Genomic DNA, 14,232 nt, shown 5'->3' with positions numbered 1-14,232 from the left:
CTTACCTTGAAATATAGTGATCATGAATAGGAGATTTGATGTATAACGTAATAAGCAGTACCGTATTTCAAAAACAGCGCGCATAACTTTTTCAATTAACCACACCCTTTGAACTATGACGCCAACCCATAATATAATTTTACTTCAGTGTAAACGGAAGTGACCAAGAACATTTTCCACGAAAGCGTTTTTGTTGTTATTTAGACGCTTATTACCAACCTGGAACTCAAAATATGACTAATTTAACTGCACATCATTACATTAGTTACCTCAGGTAGTGTCTAATTCGCGTTGGAGACCGGACTTGGTTGATAGCTAGCAAGCGTTACCTAAAACTGCTAACAATGGCTAACTGTATGATTTTTCACACTCAAATCGCCTCCATCATGGAGGTGCTAGCAAATGCAGCCGTGGCAGATATCTGTAAACTCGTAGACGACGACTATGCAGTGTTTCGTTTGGAAATAACTCAAAGCCAGAAAGAAAACAGGGGATTGCGGAGGAAACTACAGCTACTGGAACTGAAGATGGCGCGGGAGCGCGTCCTCGCTAGTCGTCACAGTAGTGTCAAGATCCTCGACCGATACAGAGGAATGGCAAGAGGTACATTTTGATGTTGCCGAGGCTGTCGCCCCGTTCCTCTCTGCGCATGTGTTCAGATGTGTGAACCAGAATTGGATCTTGGTCAGTGTTTGGATAGTATGCAATGCTTACCCTGTTTACCTAGCCATCTTGCAACAACAACACAAATAGTTTGGGACCAGGCTTCTTGCACTAGGACAAAATATTATATTCTAACCAGATTCTGGATTTACTGCATGTCCTGTTGTCAAACTCAATTAAAATAGCATGATGCATGGAACAATAAATAGTATATCAAGAAGTTATAAGAAGTGTTACCTTACATCCTAGACAGTTTCAATAGTGTACAATATAGCATTGAGCATTGACAGTACCTAATTTAAGCACCTCTTTTCCCCCAATCACTCTCTTAGATGGAGGACATCTCACTCGAGGCCACAGGAGCTTTGTGAAGCAAGCGGCACATAATGCGTGTAGAGATGACCAACCAATTACTGTTGATGAGGGGAGTGGAACCTCAACCCAGCATGTTATCGTGATCGAGGTTACTGTCTTAGTGTAACATTAGAATTTACAGGACATCAAATGGCTCCCCTTGGCTATTAATTTGCTTACAAGTTCACCCTTACATATCTAACATATTGTGAAACTTCCCTGAGATATTGTTATCCAATTAAACTAATTTACTGGTAATAACCTCCTCTCTTCTTGTGTCAGTCTGCAGATGCAGAGGCTGCTGGTCCTGGGGTCAAGATGGAAAGGTCTGAAGGAGAGGAGGACCCACGGAACAGCAGAGACATCCAGACTGGAGTGTCCCATGTAGCCACGGAGGACATCACCGCCACCGCTCCCAGGACCCGATGCAGAATCACGGAGGTCAGTGGAACGCCGAACGCCGTCCTCAAGTCAGAGACGGACACAGAGACTTTAACTGAAACACAAAGACTTTTACACACAAGATCTGACCACAGGTCAGACCCAGAGGGGCTGGGGCGACTGGGCTGTCCTCCTGTTCCCAGCTCAGATTATTTACTTTGCGATAACCTGAGCTCGAGGGCGGTTCAAGTTAATTCCCATCGAGACTCGGGTGACGTGTTAGAGGCTGGCAGTGATCTGTCTTGTTCTTACACTACAGAGATGGACTCTGGCAACATATCATTGGGTTTAGAGAGACAAACTGATCTGTCTAGAGGGGACTGGAACCTGTACAGTAGTAGTGCATACTCTGAAGGGTGCCTAGATAAGAAAGGGGAGGTTATAGTCTTAGATGAGGTGACTGTAAAAGTGGAGGGTGATGTTCCTCTGACATGGAATGTAGACGAGACTCCCTCAGGAGAAGGACACTCACAAGGTAGAGATTTCTTAGATTATAGGGAAAGCTTAGAGACAAATCCAAATGTCACGACCCACTCCCCTTTACACACACTCAGGGATCGAGACCCAGTGTCCACGTTGATGGGGCCTTCCAATTCACACGGCCGTGTCCTTTTTGATCAGGTATTGAACTCAAACAACAGATCTAGAGCCCAGGCTCAGGGAGAGGGAGCAACATCAAGCAGTAGTAGAGAGAAACGATTCCTCTGCATGTTCTGTAACAAAGGCTTCAGCTGCATCCAGAAGGTGGAAATCCACCAGAGGGTCCACACAGGAGAGAAACCCTTCAGCTGTACACAGTGTCACATGCGCTTCACCCAGGCTGGTGACTTAAAGAGGCACCAGAGGGTCCACACAGGAGAGAAACCCTTCAGCTGTACCCAGTGTCAGATGCGCTTCTCCCACTCGTCCAGCCTGAAGAGGCACCAGAGGGTCCACACAAGGGAAAACCCTAAAAGTACCCCCAGTGTAAGAAGAGTTTCACCAACTAGAACAAGCTAAAGATGCATCTGAAGGTCCACACAGGAAAAAGTATGTTCGCCTGTACGCACTGCAGGAAGAGGTTCTCAGAGAGGAGCTACCTCAGGATACACCAGCAGAGAAAACATTCCACTCTATAACATTGAAAGTAACCATTCCACTCAATAGCCTCTGACGTTTAGATCAAATCCTGCATTATAGACAAATATTAATTTTCATTGTCAGCAGAAAATATCCACAGATGCATTTAGAATAGTGAGAGTAACATATTTCAGTGTTGAATTTTCCTGGGTAGAATATTGCATCCAGACATTGTGATATATAAGGCATATTATAAGCCTAAAAAGTCTGTTACATATTGTGTTTGTACCGTGTAGGCTATATGATGTTCATACAGATTGAGACGTATTTTAAATGTACATTTGAGTCATTTAGCAGGCACTCTTATCCACAGTGAATTACAGTTAATGCATTCATTTTAAGAAAGCTGGGCTAAACAACCACGTAACACAGTCGTAGCAAGTACATTTCCTTAAATAAAGTACTTAGCAGCAAAGTCAGTGCTAGTAGGAAGACTTATTCTTTTTTGGAAGGGACTCTGCTGTTCTAGCTTCAGGAGGAAGCTGGTTCCATCCAGCTTTGACTGGTCTGAGCAAGAGCTGACCACTCGTAAGGGTGGGGCGGTAAAGAGACCAAAGGTGGCAGAATGGAGTGCTTGGAAGCCAGTGGAGTGTGCCGAGGAGCGGGGAGACATGGGAGAACTTGGCGGACTGCAGCGTTCTAGATAAGTTTCAGGGGTTTGATGGCACAGGAGGGGAGCCCATCCAACAGAGGGCTTCAGAAGTCTAGACGGGAAATGACAACTGCGTGGATTAAGGCCTGCTCCGCTTCTTGTGTAAGGGTCGTACTCTACGGATTTTGTAGAGCATGAACCTTGGAGCGGGGTAGGCCTTCCCCGGGAGGAAGAGTGAGCTTGAGGTGGTGGGCAGACATCCAAGCTGAGATGTCTGCCATGTACGCAGAGATACGTGTGTATGTGTGGTTTTCATATGGTGTATTTAACAATTGTTTGTTTAATAAACACAATGGGACTTTTCTAAGACTTTTATTGACTCTCTTTAGTATATATCACATCTGATCTCACTCTATTCTGCAGACACAGAACAGCGCTTTATATGCATTATACACTTCAATATAAATAATACACACTAACACCTACTGTTCAAGGTAGTTTAGTCATGTTTGTCTGACTATTGACATGATAACTGACTTATATTTACCCACAACATCATATTTATGTCCTTTAAGTCCTTCTGAAACTACAGTACAGGACTCAAACATAGTGGGGCTGGGTAAACACTCCAGAGCCATACTTGTGAACATTAGAAACCATTTAAATTTAAACAGTTACTCTGTTTCACTCATTAATTTACTTGCACGCAATAGTTGGCTACATTGTAGCTGGTCCCATCAGATAACCTACACGTTAGTCCGATGCGAACCTCACCAGAAGACAGTGATTATTTCCTGGAACAAGTTCTGCATCAGCCAATTATAAATGTTGACGTAGATTGAGGAGAACAAACACGAGCAAAGGAGCGACCTTAAAGTCAAACACTCTCATTATTTTCCTACAGATGGCAGTATTGCAGTAACAGTGTTAGTTATTTTTTTAAAGTTGATCACGAGTCCGGACTCAAACCCACATTGGCGAGCATCCACACTCGAGGAAAGTTTATTGTTTATCTTCTAAAGCAGGGCCGGTCCTAGCTTTTGGGGGCCCTAAGCGAGATTTGATTGGGGGGGCCACCACCTCACAGCAAAACATTTTGTGCCCTTTGACGGCAGAGAGAATTTCAGTTTTAAAGTTGCTGTATTTCTACACATTTTGCCATGGGGCTCAGGCCGCTTATGCCTTGGACCGGCCCTGTTCTACAATACACCTGTCAATCAACTAATCAACGCATCCTACTGCACGCGGTAGGCCTATTAATAAGGTGGTAACAAATCAAATCAAATTTATTTATATAGCCCTTCGTACATCAGCTGATATCTCAAAGTGCTGTACAGAAACCCAGCCTAAAACCCCAAACAGCAAGCAATGCAGGTGTTGAAGCACGTTGGCTAGCAAAAACTCCCTAGAAAGGCCAAAACCTAGGAAGAAACCTAGAGAGGAACCAGGCTATGGGGGGTGGCCAGTCCTCTTCTGGCTGTGCCAGGTGGAGATTACAACAGAACATGGCCGAGATGTTCAAATTTTCATAAATGACCAGCATGTTCAAATAATAGGTCTGGGACAGGTAGCACGTCCGGTGAACAGGTCAGGATTCCATAGCAGCAGTCAGAACAGTTGAAACTGGAGCAGCAGCACGGCCAGGTGGACTGGGGACAGCAAGGAGTCATCATGCCAGGTAGTCCTGAGGCATGGTCCTAGGGCTCAGGTCCTCTGAGAGAGAGCAAGGAAGAGAGAATTAGAGAGAGCATACTTAAATTCACACAGGACACCGGATAAGACAGGAGAAGTACTCCAGATATAACAAACTGACCCTAGCCCCCCGACACATAAACTACTGCAGCATAAATACTGGAGGCTGAGACAGGAGGGGTCAGGAGACACTGTGGCCCCATCCGATGATACCCCCGGACAGGACCAAACAGGAAGGATATAACCCCACCCACTTTGCCAAAGCACAGCCCCCACACCACTAGAGGGATATCTTCAATCACCAACTTACCATCCTGAGACAAGGCCGAGTTTCCCCCACAAAGATCTCCGCCACGGCACAACCCAAGGGGGGGCTCCAACCCAGACAGGAAGATCACATCAGTGACTCAACCCACTCAAGTGACGCACCCCTCCTAGGGACGGCATGAAAGAGCACCAGTAAGCCAGTGACTCAGCCCCTGTAATAGGATTAGAGGCAGAGAATCCCAGTGGAAAGAGGAGGGGAACCGGCCAGGCAGAGACAGCAAAGGCGGTTCGTTGCTCCCGAGCCTTTCCGTTCACCTTCACACTCCTGGGCCAGACTACACTCAATCATATGACCCACTGAAGAGATGAGTCTTCAGTAAAGACTTAAAGGTTGAGACCGAGTTTGCGTCTCTCACATGGGTAGGCAGACCATTCCATAAAAATTGAGCTCTATTGGAGAAAGCCCTGCCTCCAGCTGTTTGCTTAGATATTCTAGGGACAATTAGGAGGCCTGCGTCTTGTGACCGTAGCGTACGTGTAGGTATGTACGGCAGGACCAAATCAGAGAGATAGGTAGGAGCAAGCCCATGTAATGCTTTGTAGGTTAGCAGTAAAACCTTGAAATCAGCCCTTGCCTTGACAGGAAGCCAGTGTGGGGAGGCTAGCACTGGAGTAATATGATCAAATTTTTTGGTCCTAGTCAGGATTCTAGCAGCCGTATTTAGCACTAACTGAAGTTTATTTAGTGCTTTATCCGGGTAGCCGGAAAGTAGAGCATTGCAGTAGTCTAACCTAGAAGTAACAAAAGCATGGATTAATTTTTCTGCATCATTTTTGGACAGAAAGTTTCTGATTTTTGCAATGTTACGTAGATGGAAAAAATCTGTCCTTGAAAAAGTATTGATATGTTCGTCAAAAGAGAGATCAGGGTCCAGAGTAACGCCGAGGTCCTTCACAGTTTTATTTGAGACGAATGTACAACCATTAAGATTAATTATCAGATTCAACAGAAGATCTCTTTGTTTCTTGGGACCTAGAACAAGCATCTCTGTTTTGTCTGAGTTTAAAAGTAGAAAGTTTGCAGCCATCCACTTCCTTATGTCTGAAACACAGGCTTCTAGCGAGGGCAATTTTGGGGCTTCACCATGTTTCATTGAAATGTACAGCTGTGTGTCATCCGCATAGCAGTGAGAGTTTAGGCTAATCTGAAGATTGTGCTGGCTAAAACTAAAACTGGCGAGTGTAGAGAGTATAGAGATATTGTTATCCACGTCGGCACCAACGATGTTAGGATGAAACAGAGGTCACCAAGTGCAACATAGCTTCAGCGTGTAAATCAGCTAGAAAGATGTGTGTCGGCATCGAGTAATTGTCTCTGGCCCCCTCACAGTTAGGGGGAGTGATGAGCTCTACAGCAGAGCCTCACAACTCAATCGCTGGTTGAAAACTGTCTTCTGCCCCTCCCAAAATGTAGAATTTGTAGATAATTGGCCCTCTTTCTGGGACTCACCCACAAATAGGACCAAGCCTGGCCTGCTGAGGAGTGACGGACTCCATCCTAGCTGGAGGGGTGCTCTTATTTTATCTACCAACATAGACAGGGCTCTAACTCCTCCAGCTCCACAATGAAATAGGGTGCAGGCCAGGCAGCAGGCTGTTAGCCAGCCTGCCAGCATAGTGGAGTCTGCCACTAGCACAGTCAGTGTAGTCAGCTCAGCTATCCCCATTGAGACCATGTCTGTTCCTCGACCTGGGTTGGGCAAAACTAAACAATCTCACTAGGATAAAGACTTCCTCCATTCCTGTCATTATTGAAAGAAATCGTGATACCTCACATCTCAAAGTAGGGCTACTTAATGTTAGATCCCTTACTTCAAAGGCAATTATACTCAATTAACTAAGAACATTCACTGTTTTCAGGGTGTGTTCATAGTCATAGAGACAACTGAAAGTAAGAAGCTAGATATTAGGCTTACACTAATTGTGTGAAGAGGAGAAGTGCAGGCAAAACCCTGTAAATGAAGATTACCAATACATTTTATGAGTAGTTTCTTGTCCCTGACCGACACACAGGCTACTGGCACTACTACATAAATAATCATTGCTACTATAGGCTATATTACATAGAATTGTAGGCTTACATTTACAATGTTTTAGATGCATTTTTATAATCTACTTTTCACATATCCATTATTTTAGTCGAGGGCCCACAGTGGAGCACTTTTTCCTCAAATTAAATCCTTGCCCAGAGGAGGATTCGAACTCACGGCCATCGTACCTTGCCGTCTCTGGGTCTACTGCCTTAGTGGATTACACCACCAATTAGTGATGGCAGTAAGGGTAAATTACAACTATTTGACAGGACCACGAGCGCCGTCAACTTTTTTTAAACAATGTACAGTACCAGTGAAAAGTTTGGACACACCTACTCATTCAAGGGTTTTAATTTGTTTTTACTATTTTCTACATTGTAGAATAATAGTGAAGACATCAAAACTATGAAATCATGTAGTAACCAAAAAAGTGTTAAACAAATCAAAATCTATTTTATATTTGATATTCTTCAAAGTTGACACCCTTTGCCTTGATGACAGCTTTGCACACTCTTGGCATTCTCTCAACCAGCTTCAACTGGAATGCTTTTCCAACAGTCTTGAAGGAGTTCCCACATATGCTGAGCACTTTTTGGCTGTTTTTCCTTCACTCTGTGGTCCAACTCATCCCAAACCATCTCAATTGGGTTGAGGTTGGGTGATTGTGGAGGCCAGGTCATCTGATGCAGCACTCCATCACTCTCCTTCATGGTCAAATAACCCTTTCACAGCCTGGAGGTGTGTTGGGTCATTGTCCTGTTGAAAAACAAATGATAGTCCCACTAAGCACAAACCAGATGGGATGGTGTATCGCTGCACAATGCTGTGGTAGCCATCCTGGTTAAGTGTGCCTTGAATTCTAAATAAATCACTGACAGTGTCACCAGCAAAGCACCATCACACCACCACCACCTCCATACTTCACGATGGGAACCACACATGCGTACATCATCCGTTCACCTACTCTGTGTCTCACAAAGACATGGCGGTTGGAACCAAAAATCTCAGATTTGGACTCATCAGACCAAAGGACAGATTTCCACCAGTCTAATGCCCAATGCTCGTGTTTCTTGACTCAAGCAAGTCTCTTCTCATTGGTGTCCTTTAGTTGTGGTTTCTAAGCATAAATTCGGCCATGAAGGCCTGATTCACGCAGTCTCCTCTGAACAGTTGATGTTGAGATGTGTCTGTTACTTGAACTCTGAAGCATTTATTTGGGCTGCAATTTGAGGTGTAGTTACATCTAATGAACTTATCCTCCGCAGCAGAGGTAACTTTGGGTTTTCCTTTCCTGTGGCGGTCCTCATGAGAGCCAGTTACATCATAGCGCTTGAGGGTTTTTGCGACTGCACTTGAAGAAACTTTCAAAGTTCTTAATTTTCCGGGATCCACTGGCCTTCGTGTCTTAAAGTAATGATGCTGTCATTTCTCTTTGCTTATTTGAGCTGTTCTTGCCATAATATGGACTTGGTCTTTTACCAAATAGGGCTATCTTCTGTATACCACCCCTACCTTGTCACAACACAACTGATTGGCACAAACGCATTAAGAAGGAAAGAAATTCCACACATTTAAGAAGGCACACCTGTTAATTGAAATGCATTCCAGGTGACTACTTCATGAAGCTGGTTGAGAATGCCAAGAATGTGCAAAGCTGTCATCAAGGCAAAAGTTGGCTTCTTTAAATAATCTCAAATATTCAATATATTATGATTTGGTAACTACATGATTCCATGTGTCATTTCATAGTTTGATATCTTTACGATTATTCTATAATGTAGAAAAAAATAAAAACGAAGAAAAACACGGGAATGAGTAGGTGTCCAAACTTTTGACTGGTACTGTATGAATATAAACGTACATGTTGTATAATCCTCCTACAGCTTTATTGCTGAACATTGTCTAACATTAGTACTAACAGCAAGTAGCCTTGTCAAGGATGTATCAATGCAATATTGGCATATGTTGTTACAGACCAACAAAACAAAAGACAACCTTGAATTTGTAGATTTAAAATATCCCTCTGGTGGCCAGGGTTGACCTATTTTAAGAAATACAATTTGTTGGTGGATATAAAGTCTAAGATCTTTGATAGGCTGATGTGGAATTTTGTTCCAGGAAATAATCAGTCATTTGGTGAGGTTAGCATAGGGCTAACGTGTACCAGGTTATCTGATGGGACCAGCTACAATCCAGCTACAAATCACGTGCAAGTAAATGTATGATTTTAATTGGCTGATGCACATTTTGTGACAAAGCAACTGTTTGAATTTAATGTTAGTTTCTAATGTTCACAAGTATGGCCCATCCATCATTAAAGTGTGTTTATTATCTGTGTGTATGTACCTCCTGTCCTTTCCAGGAGGAGGAGGGTCCAGAAGTGCTGCTGGTGAAGGAGGAGGGTCTGGGGAACACTGAGGGGACCATGGTCATGGAGGACAACCAGACTACACCTCCTGAACCCACAGAAGAACCAGCTGAGCAGCACAGGACCACACACAGTCTCACTGAGGTGAGCCTACTGTGAACTACTGTCTGAATGGTATTCGTTCAGGGCCTGTATCCACAAAGCCTCTGAGTAGGAGTGCTGATCTAGGATCAGTTTAGCCTTTTAGATCATAATGAATAAAATTATATGGCAAGATCCTAGACCAGCACTCCTACTCTGATTCTCTTTGTTGATACGGGCCTAGGTCTTCATACATGTTGTCTTAAGTGTGGGACCATGCCTTTGAATTATCAAACCAAATAATCAAATGAACTAACATGTTTGCATAGTACTCATAGCAATCCCTCATTGCCCAATCAGAAGATGCTCCATAGCAGGGTGCTCATATCAGATTTCTGGATCCAACATCCTCTCACTCTGTATCTTGCAGGCATGGAGGATGGGAAGCCTGATCTGCTGCTGGTCAAAGAGGAGACAGTAGAAGATGCACCAGAGAGCATTGATCTGTTGAGTGGACTAAGGATGAGGGAGCAAGGTAAGGGAGAAATGCATATAGCCTACGTACAGTAATGACTGCTTTATACACTCTTGGCATTCTCTCAACCAGCTTCACCTAATAAAATGCCAAATACCAAAAATAGATCTTAACTGGGATTAGAAATTTGCCTGGATTGTTTTTTCTTAAATCAATATAACTTATGTTTGCATACATAGAGTTTTCTCTGCCATGTTCGTAAAGTCTATTTTCTAACCTCTTCCTGCAGGTGGATGGCTGAAGGCTAACAGAGGAGACTGGATGGGTGCAGCCAAGGGCCCAGGGGATAATGTCACTGAGCAGGACAGGACTAGAGGCGACATAATGGAGGTCAGTGGATGGGACAGTGTCCTCAACTCTGGGCTGGGGAACAACACTGTTAACCACAACCAGAAAAAGACAGTCGAACACAAAACAACAACCAAACTTAGTCTCCATGACAACAGACTGGCTGAGACCAGGGCGAGGCATAGATTTGGTCTGCAGGTACGGGAAGGTGTCCATATGTGGCGGAAGAGAACAGACGCAGACTCGGCTAGCGATGTTCCGTCCTGCTCCTATAGTTGTGATTCAGAGAGACTGATGGTACCTCAGGTTAACCCCCTAACAGGTGCTGCCATCAGCCTGCCTTCTATAGGATCTATCAACTGGAACATGGACCCCGAGACATCACAGACACGCCCAGGCCTTTGTCCTCCTCACACTCTACTGTTAAACCAAACCTCAGACAATGCCAGTTCCTCAACGCTAAATGGCTACACAAGCTCATTGACAAATGACAGTAGTAGTAACACTGTCAGTAGATCCGGTGGCAAAGAGAAGCGCTTCCCGTGTTCATTCTGTGGGAAAGCCTTCAGTTTCCCTAAACAGGTGGAGATCCACCAGAGGATGCAGACAGGGGAAAACCTTTTGGCTGCCACTTGTGCAGGGCAAGTTTCTCCCAAACGTCCAACTTGAAGAGGCACCAGAGAGTCCACACAGGGGAGAAACCCTACAGCTGTCCCCAGTGTGAGAAGAGATTCTCACGCCAGCACGATCTCAAGATGCACCTGAAGGTCCACACTTGAGAGAGGCCGTTCACCTGTACGCACTGGGAAAAGGTTTTCAGAGAGGAGCTACCTCAGGATACACCAGCAGAAAATGCACATGGTCCATGAATAGTGTATACTCACTGGGTTCACCACGTCATTTCAACATGTAGAATTGGGTATTATTTGGTATTTGGTAGATACATTGATCTATTTTCACCTACTCAAAATGACAGCTAAAAGTTTGCTGAATTCCCAATGTGTTATCACTATGCTTTCAACCATCTAAAAGTGAAACAAAATTCCAATGGAAAAATCTGTCAGATTTTTGGTTTCGTTTTCACCTATGTGTTGTCACTGAGCTTTCAAAAATTTAAAATCACACTAAAGTTCAAAGTTAAAATCACACATGGTCAGATATTGTTAATTTATACAACAACTTAATGTGTTATGACTGTGATTGATCTAATAGCACTACCAAATGACCACTATTTTTGGACAACTTAAGATGTTGTACACCGCATTCAGCCAAGTGTGTAACATCCTAAGGTGCCTGCGGCTCACCATTTAAAGCTAGTTAAGGAGGGAAATTATGCCTTTGCAGCCTGAATGAAGGACGTTATATGTACGAGCCAGTCCACAGGGGAAACGAGTGTATTACCGGGAATGCACATCAATCCTAGACGATAGTGCAGATCTAGCGGCCACTATAGGCTGGCTGTCCTGTAGTAGTGCACTATAGTGTTGCAATTGCCATCATACTTGAGACACTGGCGATCTCATAAAACAACTATCTTAACTTGAAATTGGTGCTGACTATTCGGATATCTCTCTTAGCAACCTAGATGTTGTTTCAGCAATAAGGCATGAGAACCCAGGATTTATCCTGTGATAACTCCCGACTAAGGGCTGTTCTTATGACCAAGGTGAAGCCAAGGGCTGGGGAAACAGCCCTTAAGAGCTTGTTATCACACAATAATTCCCTGGTTCTCATACCTTATTTATTTGATAAAACGTTTGCCAACATACACTACCTTTCAAAAGTTTGGGGTCACTTAGAAATGTCCCTGTTTTGAAAGAAAAGCACCTTTTTATTCATTAAAATAACATCAAAATGATCAGAAATACAGTGTAGACATTGTTAATGTTGTAAATGACTATTGTAGCTGGAAACTGATTTTTTAAAATGTATTTATGGAATATCTACATAGGCGTACAGAGGCCCAATATCAGCAACCATCACTCCTGTGTTCCAATTGCACTTTGTGTTAGCTAATCCAAGTTTATAATTTTAAAAGGCTAATTGATCATTAGAAAACCCTTTTGTAAGTATGTTAACACAGCTGAAAACTGTTGTCCTGATTAAAGAAGCAATAAAACTGTCCTTCTTTAGACTTGTTGAGTATCTGGAGCGTCAGAATTTGTGGGTTCGATTACAGGCTCAAAATAACCAGAAACAAAGAACTTTCTTCTGAAACTTGTCAGTCTATTCTTGTTCTGAGAAATGAAGGCTATTTCTTGCGAGAAATTGCCAAGAAACTGAAGATCTCATACAACGCTGTGTACTAGTCCCTTCACAGAACAGCGCAAACTGGCTCTAACCAGAATAGAAAGAGGAGTGGGAGGGCCCTAGTGCACAACTGAGCAAGAGGACATGTACATTAGAGTATCTAGTTTGAGCAATAGATGCCTCACAAGTCATAAACTGGCAGCTTCATTAAATAGTACCCACAAAACACCAGTCTCAATGTCAACAGTGAAGAGGTGACTCCGGGATGCTGGCCTTCTAGGCAGAGTTCCTCTGTCCTCTGTCCTCTTTTACCCATCTTAACCTTTTCTTTTTATTGGCCATTCTGGGATGTGGCTTTTTCTTTGCAACTCTGCCTAGAAGGCCAGTATCCCGGAGTCGCCTCTTCACTGTTGATCCAACATATGTATTATGAACTTCTAGATTCCATTTGAAACCAACCAAAGCTTGAAAACGCCATTGTCTCTTTTTACTTTTACACTGGGCTGAATTGAAACAATAGCTGTTGATGACGTTCCAAATGCTATATAGGCCTAAATAGCATCATTGATGATATATGATTCATGAAGAAGGGTTACATTTCATTTTCTCTGTTTAACCTACCCTTTAGAATGACTTCCATAGCAACAGTGAATCTATTAAGTGGACGTTTCTCAACAATCATTCTAACGATAGCACGTTGGTAATGGTCAATGACGAATAGCTAAGCAGGGCTGGACTTGTAGATAGATCCACTCTCTAGCCTATTGTTTGTGTTTTCGTTAAGTGGATAATACGTTTTTTGTTTCAAAAGTATAAATAAAAAATGTTATGTTTGACTTTTTTCTAATCCAATGTATTTTCCACGTCACAATAACGTTGATTTAACCAGTTCGTATCCAGTGGGTAGTGATGTGTAATATGGTACTAGTTAGTTTGTTTGTAGTTCATTCTGTTGGTATTGGCCGTAGCTGGGAATTGGGTGAGATGAACTGAGGAAATAATGAGTATATTGAGGCAGAGTAGATGATGGTTGGTGTGATGATGTCTGTAAAATGCTAAAGTGACAAACTTTGTCCCTTTAGGTGTATAAGATAATCATAGTGCCTTAATTCATGTTTATTTGACATGAAGTTGTGTGTAATATAATGTTGAACCTTTTCCAAAGTATTCTAAAATGAATATGATCAAAGTGAGGGTACCAGATTTACAGAAATGGTCAAGTGTTACCATAGTGAGAAGTTATTCTACTTGTCACATATGGTTTTGTACAATAAAAATGATTCTAATGCCATTTTGTTGAAAACCTATATTGATTATGCTGACTAACTTGGTTATTTTGTATAATTTGCAGACTGTCTGGACCTTTATATATATATATATATATATATATATATATATATATATATAAATAATAAACTCCAATGGCTCCATATGGCTAGGTTCTTGAATCAGTGTTAGTTACACTTCATTGTGGTTAACATTGTATAAT

The 14,232-nt window shown here is 42.8% G+C and overlaps 1 pseudogene; it reads left to right on the top strand.

The window, feature by feature from the left end:
* Positions 1–51: 51 nt before the first annotated feature.
* On the top strand, positions 52–14,097 carry LOC115145653 (neurotrophin receptor-interacting factor homolog; annotated as a pseudogene).
* The last annotated feature ends 135 nt before the right edge of the window (positions 14,098–14,232 follow it).

Source organism: Oncorhynchus nerka, linkage group LG18 (genome assembly GCF_034236695.1).
Source record: "Oncorhynchus nerka isolate Pitt River linkage group LG18, Oner_Uvic_2.0, whole genome shotgun sequence".
NCBI classification, from domain to species: Eukaryota; Metazoa; Chordata; class Actinopteri; order Salmoniformes; family Salmonidae; genus Oncorhynchus; species Oncorhynchus nerka.
This window is presented reverse-complemented; position numbering and strand designations above follow the sequence as displayed.